This window comes from Triplophysa rosa, linkage group LG23, assembly GCF_024868665.1.
Source record: "Triplophysa rosa linkage group LG23, Trosa_1v2, whole genome shotgun sequence".
In the NCBI taxonomy this organism is placed as follows: Eukaryota; Metazoa; Chordata; class Actinopteri; order Cypriniformes; family Nemacheilidae; genus Triplophysa; species Triplophysa rosa.
Genome location: NC_079912.1, coordinates 8,979,056 through 8,986,320, shown reverse-complemented (window position 1 = coordinate 8,986,320; position 7,265 = coordinate 8,979,056).

Genomic DNA, 7,265 nt, shown 5'->3' with positions numbered 1-7,265 from the left:
GCCTTCATAATCTTTCATCAAAAACCCCCTTCAAACAAATTGTTTCTCTGCGTGACGTATGTTTCGGCCTGAGGGCGGCACTATATTGACTGTTCAATGCCAGGCTTCCAACAATCCCGTCAATTCCCAAAAGTCCAAATCAAGCCCCACCCTTCACCCCAGCTGTTACACTGAGATATACGACACAATTTGACATAAAACATTATCGCAGCATTTGTTTCATGCCGTCCCGATTCTTTACCCATCTCTCCCTAAAAACCCCTGCCTGTTTCCATTGTTCTGTATAATGAACACAACAATTTAAACACACTATTAGCATTTTAAATAAAACAAAAAACACAGCTTTAACGCAAACAAAAACATGGAGGAACATATCTCTTTGTTATTTTGCAACTGGGCACAAATTATAAATGCTAAATTTCTTTTTGTTGTTTCCTCTCAGGTAAGCAGCCCTCAGCTGGGGCTTCTGCTGGAATTCTAACAGCCAATTTTCTACAAGTGAAATGCAATTTGCACAACCACGGGATCTTACGATTTTCTTAGTAGTCTAGCCGAAAAATAATTACATGAGCATGGAGACAGTAAATGGTCAAACAACAGATTGACATTTTGGTTTTTGTAAAATAACTAAATCAGATACTTAAATGGTAAAATTCTGAAACATGCTATTTGACAGCTGTGATTTTATGCTGCTGTTTATCAATATTTTAGACTGAGGCAACAGGACTGATGTACGTTCACAACACTGGAACATTTGTGGATTTTTGGAAATCAAGAGTTGTTCGTGTCATCATAGTTTACTTATTCTCTATGTGTGGAAGTTACTTTTGGGAAGTATTTCTGAATAGATTTCATCCCTATAAATATAACATTACAACCAGTTGTTTTCTCTACAAGCAATGCAAGCCCTTATTTAGCTTATGTCCATATTTCTGTGAACATATGCTGGTACATCTTTATATAACACGACATTTTAACATTTATTTGTGTGTGATGTTAATTTAATTGAATGTCTAAATAGATCTGTTGTATTTGTTTATTAAGATCTGTTCAGATGGACTAAGTCCTCTGTGTCAGCTGGCCAATGTAACTCACATTAGACATTAAGTTCCCAGCATCATCGTTAATATCAATATTCATAAAATGTCCATAAAATCAGCACTCAAATGCATTACCAATAATCTGAAATGCATGAATCCAACAATATGCTAAATTATTAACATGTAAACGATATTAATATTTAATACATTTTGACAATGGTTTACCTGCATAACAGACATTGTACAATATTATATTATTATAAGACAAATTATCATAGACTTTGATTGGACGCCATGACCTTAAACATTAGTAACAAACAATATAAGAAGCGTTTTCTCTAAGCTTCTAAGCCCATTTATTTTAAGTTTGCTGCTGACGGTATATAAAGGGTTACTAACGGAGCTATATTGTGTCATATATCAAACTTGTGTCTCATGGAGTCAGTAAGAATGTCTGGTGCTGCTGAAAAAGGGTTAATAATGGCATTAAAGGGTTGCCCGCAGGCATTGTGAAGGATGCATTAAGCCGAGAGGTTATTCAGATCAGATCCTGTTATGAGACGTGATGGCGCTCCCAGCCTGCTCACCAGGTGACACCCATATTAATCACACTGTTCGACTGCCGCCCCTTCTGGAAACTTCATTGATACACTCTCACCCTAAAAGCCCCGGAGGAACCAAACACCAGAGAGACCTGCAGTCTGTACTAATGTGGTGGACAAACAATCAAGATCAGATTTTAAACTTTTATTTCAAGATTTAATTTAATGGACGCTGGAATAGCAGCTCGCCACAAATCTATGGATCTGAAATGGAAAAATTTAACTCAGGCGTTGTAATATATGATGCCAAATATCAGCAAGGATTTCATGTTTGTTGGAGGCGAAACGAAACATCTGCTGGCAAATTGGATAGATAACCAATCTAGTACTGAATTTTATTGCTTTCTTTTTCAACATAATTATATTATGCTAAAATATTACATATAATAACATATACTGTAATTACGTTTAAAATATCGTTATCCATCATACAAAATCTTTTAAATCAATATAAAATCTTTACCTAAAGTATTAAAGATTAAAATATTCACTTTATATATTATTTTTATATTTACTATATATTACTTTATATATATATATATGATTTTCAACAAAATATTTAACTTAAAAAATGTGTATTTGTATTTTTATCTTTAATGTAATTATATTAAACTAAAATATTGTTAGCGCATATTTACTTTTTAAATGTTGTTATCTGTCATACAAAATCTTTCAAAGTAATGTGAAATATAATACGTTTTGAATTATTAAATTATTATTTATTAATAAAATATTAAATATATTATAATATTTACATATACCTAATATATTTTTACACGTATTGAAAACAATTGTTTTTCTTTGTAGATTTGTTTGACAAACCAAAAGTTTAACTTAAAAAATAAAATGCATATGTATTTTTAGCGTAAATATATTAATTAATTTTTTATATATAATTAATGTATATTTACATTTTAAAATATCATCATTATACAAAATATTTCAAATTAATATCTTTATGTAAAATATTAAATATTTTTAAATTACATTTTATTGATGTTTTACATTAATTGAAAACAAAATGTGACAGATTGTTTCTTTCAACCAAATATTTAACTTTTTTATGTGTTCTTTATTCTTATATAGAAGATCATTTATAATAGTTTACTGTAGTCCTCCAGGGGTCCAGGGACGCACGCCCAGTTGAAAACCAGGAGTTGATGCTAATTTAACATCTAACTCTGTGCTTTACATGACAAATTTGGTCTCGCACTTCCCTTGAGCTATTTGCTCTTCCATGCAACAATGGAAGCCGCTTCTCTTGTCAGAGCGTGTGAAGGAGAGCCCGTTCTGCCTATGAATCTAGACGTAATAGCACTTCAGGTGTTTGAGGTGGGCCTTGGTGAATTGTAGCCCCGATCTTCCACATAGTCAAGGGTTGGCACATCACGCTGTGTGTATGTCACAAAGTTATTTCTCAGCGTTCTCTGAGTGCTCTCTTGTTATATTTCATTCTCTGGTACTCCTGGGCTATTTGTTTTGTGCTTGTGTCATCTGAAAAACAAGATTTGAAGTAGAGAAATGGAGAAGGGTCCAGAAAATTAAAGTCTCTTTGAGACAGAAGATTTATTGAACTGGTTTCTTAGAGACTTGAAGCATTTAGCAGCCTGTTGGACTTTTAGGACAGCAGCCCTTTTAGTTTTGCAGAAACATCCTACACCTGATATGCCGCTAAAAGGAGGCTGAGAGCTTCTGAGAGAGGTAAAAGCAGCAAATCTGAAGTGTAATGAAATTATCAACAATTTAGGAAACACTTCCCACAAAGCTGTTGGGTGTTAGATTAAAACTATTCTCATTTCCAGTATCTGTGTGACCTGCAGTGGCCCCAAAACATATGTGACCTAGTCCGTAAAATCCAGTCTCAAAATCTAATTATGAGATAACAAGCATTAAAGTGATGTTCACCCAAAAATGAAAATCTGTCGTCATTCATTCACCCTCTAGTCATTTCAAACCTGCACAGCAAAATCGCCAGTGTTAAAAAGGGTCAAATTAACTCTCACAGTGTTTATATAATCCACACTTTGAGAGTGTGGATTATATATACACCGTGAGTGTTAATTTGACCTTTTTTAACACTGGCGATTTTACTGTGTGTATGACTTTCTTCTCCAGAACACAAAAGAAGATATTTTCAAGAATGTTGGTAACCAAACAACGGCGACACTCATTGACTTGCATTGGTTTTGTGTCCATGAATGGGTACCGGCGTTGTTGTTCACATTATGTAGGTTGACTTCATGAAAAAACAATGAATTACAAAAAATGACTTTAGCTGGGTTTTCTAAGACTGGGTCATATAGCCACAACCTAAATGTGTTAATGTTGTTATACCCTGTATTTTTAGAAGTAAAATATCAACAGGGATTTTTATTGAATGAATGTAGTCAGATGTACTGTAGTCACAGGTGTCACAGTGCAATGCATCACAATAAGGCAATGTTGCATAAATATTTGACAACCAAATACTATCCAAATATTGTTTTCTTTAGACTAATAAATAATGCACAATTAAAAAACATCATTTTGAAGCATTTCAGATCAGTTTTGTCACATCACCAACAGCATGTGCAATTGTAAAAAAATGCGCTAAAAATGTCAAATTACAGAAATGTTACAAAATAACATATTTTTTTCCATTTCATTAAATATAATTTCATTTTTTTGTCTGGCGCCCCAGCTTCTGGAATATTGCCATTTTTACAGGAGATGCACTGAAATATCGGCCATATAACGGTCAATAAAAGCAAATATTTACACTATTGGTGACCGTTTAAGAACATCTGATGATCAGGGGCGATATATCCTGTCGATCAAAAGAGGACAGGAAAATGCAATAAATTTGTGCTCGGTGTAGAGAAAATGTTAAGAAACATCAGTTTGATGTTTAATATTAATAGTCATTGTATGTAATAACTTTCAGAAAGTTAAGAAATGTTCATTTAATTTATGAATTAGAATTTAGTTAATGCAAGTTAAAAGAACCACCAAACTATCGGTTTCTGCAGATATCGCTCTGAATAATTGGCTATCGGTATCGGTGGAGAAATTTAGTATCGGTGCATCTCTAGTTTTTTTTACAGTGTTGTTAAGAATGTTGAGCTAAAACAACTTCAATGTCGTGTGTTTGATTCCCATAGAACACTCATACACTTGAAAACTAAAAAATACATTGTGGACAAGAATGCACTTTTATAGATAAAAGTATCTGCCAAATGTGTGCCGTTATTGCAATATTGCTAGTTTCTGTTTAATGATCTTATTTTAGAAGCAGAATTCAATTTTACTTATCTTAAACCATGTCTGAAAGTTTGCATATTTGAAATGGTCTGGAACAGATAGTACCTATAAGCTTTGGCTTTTGGTGTCAAGTACAATATTATTCAGACTTTCCTTGTAGCTCGTGCACGCTGCATCAGTCATGCAGTTGTATCTGGCTTGTAGGCGAGCATCTCTAAACCAAGCTAGCATTTGGAGTGTGGAGAGGCCTGTGAATATGGATGAAAAAGAAAATGAAATGTATTTCAAACCTCCGAGGGTTAGAAGTCAAAGAATCAGGTCCTTGTCATTGTAAGCAAATTCTGCCATACGAGTCCACAGTTGCTTGGTGAGAGCTGTGGATGACATCTGCTTCTGTCGTGTCTAATAATACATTGTGATAACAGAATGCCAACTTACGTTTCAGAGGCAGAACTTTTAGAAAGAAAAAAGATAAAAATCTGGTGTTCAAGAGGTAACAATTTGGATATTTGGATCATTGAACATGATTCAGGTGAGGAGAGAAGAAATTGAATCATTTAATATGGTTCAGAAAAGGACAGGACAAATTGGAGATATTGACTCATTTAATATGGTTCAAATGAGAGTACGAATTGAATCATTCAGGTGATGGAAGTGGTATTAGATTCAATGAACATGATTCAGGGGAGTGGAATAGAATTTGAGTCATTAAACGTAAGGTAAGGGGGTAGTATTCAAATCGGTGAATGTGATTCAAATCAGGGAGTCATATTCAAGTTGTTAAATATTAGTTTCAGGTGTTTGAACCATTGAGCATGATTCAGATATGAGCAGTAAAAAGGGTTTTACATAGTTCAGTTTAGTGGTCCTAAACCATTCCACACAGTTCAGACAGATGACTCAAAATGAGCAATATCTGACATGATGAAGAGAGAGGGGGGCAGTGTATTGAATCACTGAACAAACGTCATTTTGTGCAATCAAGTAAATAAAGATTGAATCAAGTGACAATATTCGAATCACTGAGGGTGATTTGGATAGGAGGTGGTATCACTGATCTTGATTCAAATGCAAGAAGTAGCATTTGAATCATCAAACACATTTCAAACTGCGTGTGCAGTCTTTGAATCATTGCACAATGATTCAAACAGAAGATTCATGTTGTTGAAATCCAAATCGAGCTGCTCTCCGGGGAGGATGAGGCAGCGTGCTCTTTTGTAGTGAAAGCATAAAAAGTGCGGAAGATTGGAGCATGCGAGGACAAGATGCGATCTCAGCCAGCATGCATGGAACTCGACCAGATTTGAGCAACCGAGGTGGTACAATGTGGTTGCCATGGAAATTCAGCTCAAGTCCAATCTGGCTAGAAAGAAACCCAGCTCGCATTTAAACGGCGAACAGATGTTACACGCCTCCTAGTGTGTGAAATTTAACCCCACCTATAGTTTGAGGTTTTTTAGCATGTAACATAATCACGATTGCTTGCGCTCAGCATATAACCTGTGAAATTGCAGTTTTTGCTGTTTTATACAGTATATCTCATGTTCGCTTGTCAATGGATTTTTAGCTTGTCTTAATGCAAACAGCATTCTGTCACAGCAGTTAGTGTTAAACCTGTACTTAATATCACCTTGAACAAACGTAGTGAAGGTAACGTTATATTGTTTTTTGAATCAACGCTACAACAGCACCTTGAGGCAAGTGAACCAAAGGCATAGCGCTCGTTCCCAAGGGTTCTTAGACATGCAAATGCATTCAGATATTTACCAGACTGGCAGAGAATAGGAGCTTCTAGATCATAGCATGAATAATGCATTTTGTTTTTATTGGTTCAGTCATTTTTCCCTTGAATTGGGCTAATGTCAAAACCTTGCTCAGTTCAACGGTGTTTTTAGTTTTGCGTGGCAGCACTTCACTGTATGCTAGCTTATCCCTCCTGAGACAACTTAACAGTTGTCTAATGAAAAAGCCGTTCGTAAATGCTCGACTTATTGATCTTGTTGTTTTGGTCTAACAGCAGGTAGGAATACGGCGAGTATTCACAAAACACTTCTTGGAAATTTCAATTGACCTGCTTAAAAACAAAGTCTCATGTTTCATATTTTTGTGAGAATGAAGCACAGAGCTTGTTTTTGGTAGATAAGCTTTAAACGTCTCTATTCAGTGCTTCTGTGTGTCTCCGTTTTAGGTTTGGGAAATTTAGGACAGGTATTTTTAGAAGGTGGTTCAGCGCTCCAGCTACAGTCTCCTTATTGGGAAAGTCTCGTTGCAGCGCTCACATCTGATAGAAACGTTTTTCTCTGTACGACCACAGAATTTTTGATCAGAAACAAGCAATGTGAGGAAATCTAGTTATTGCTATAAAATGGTGTAGAAAGAGGAG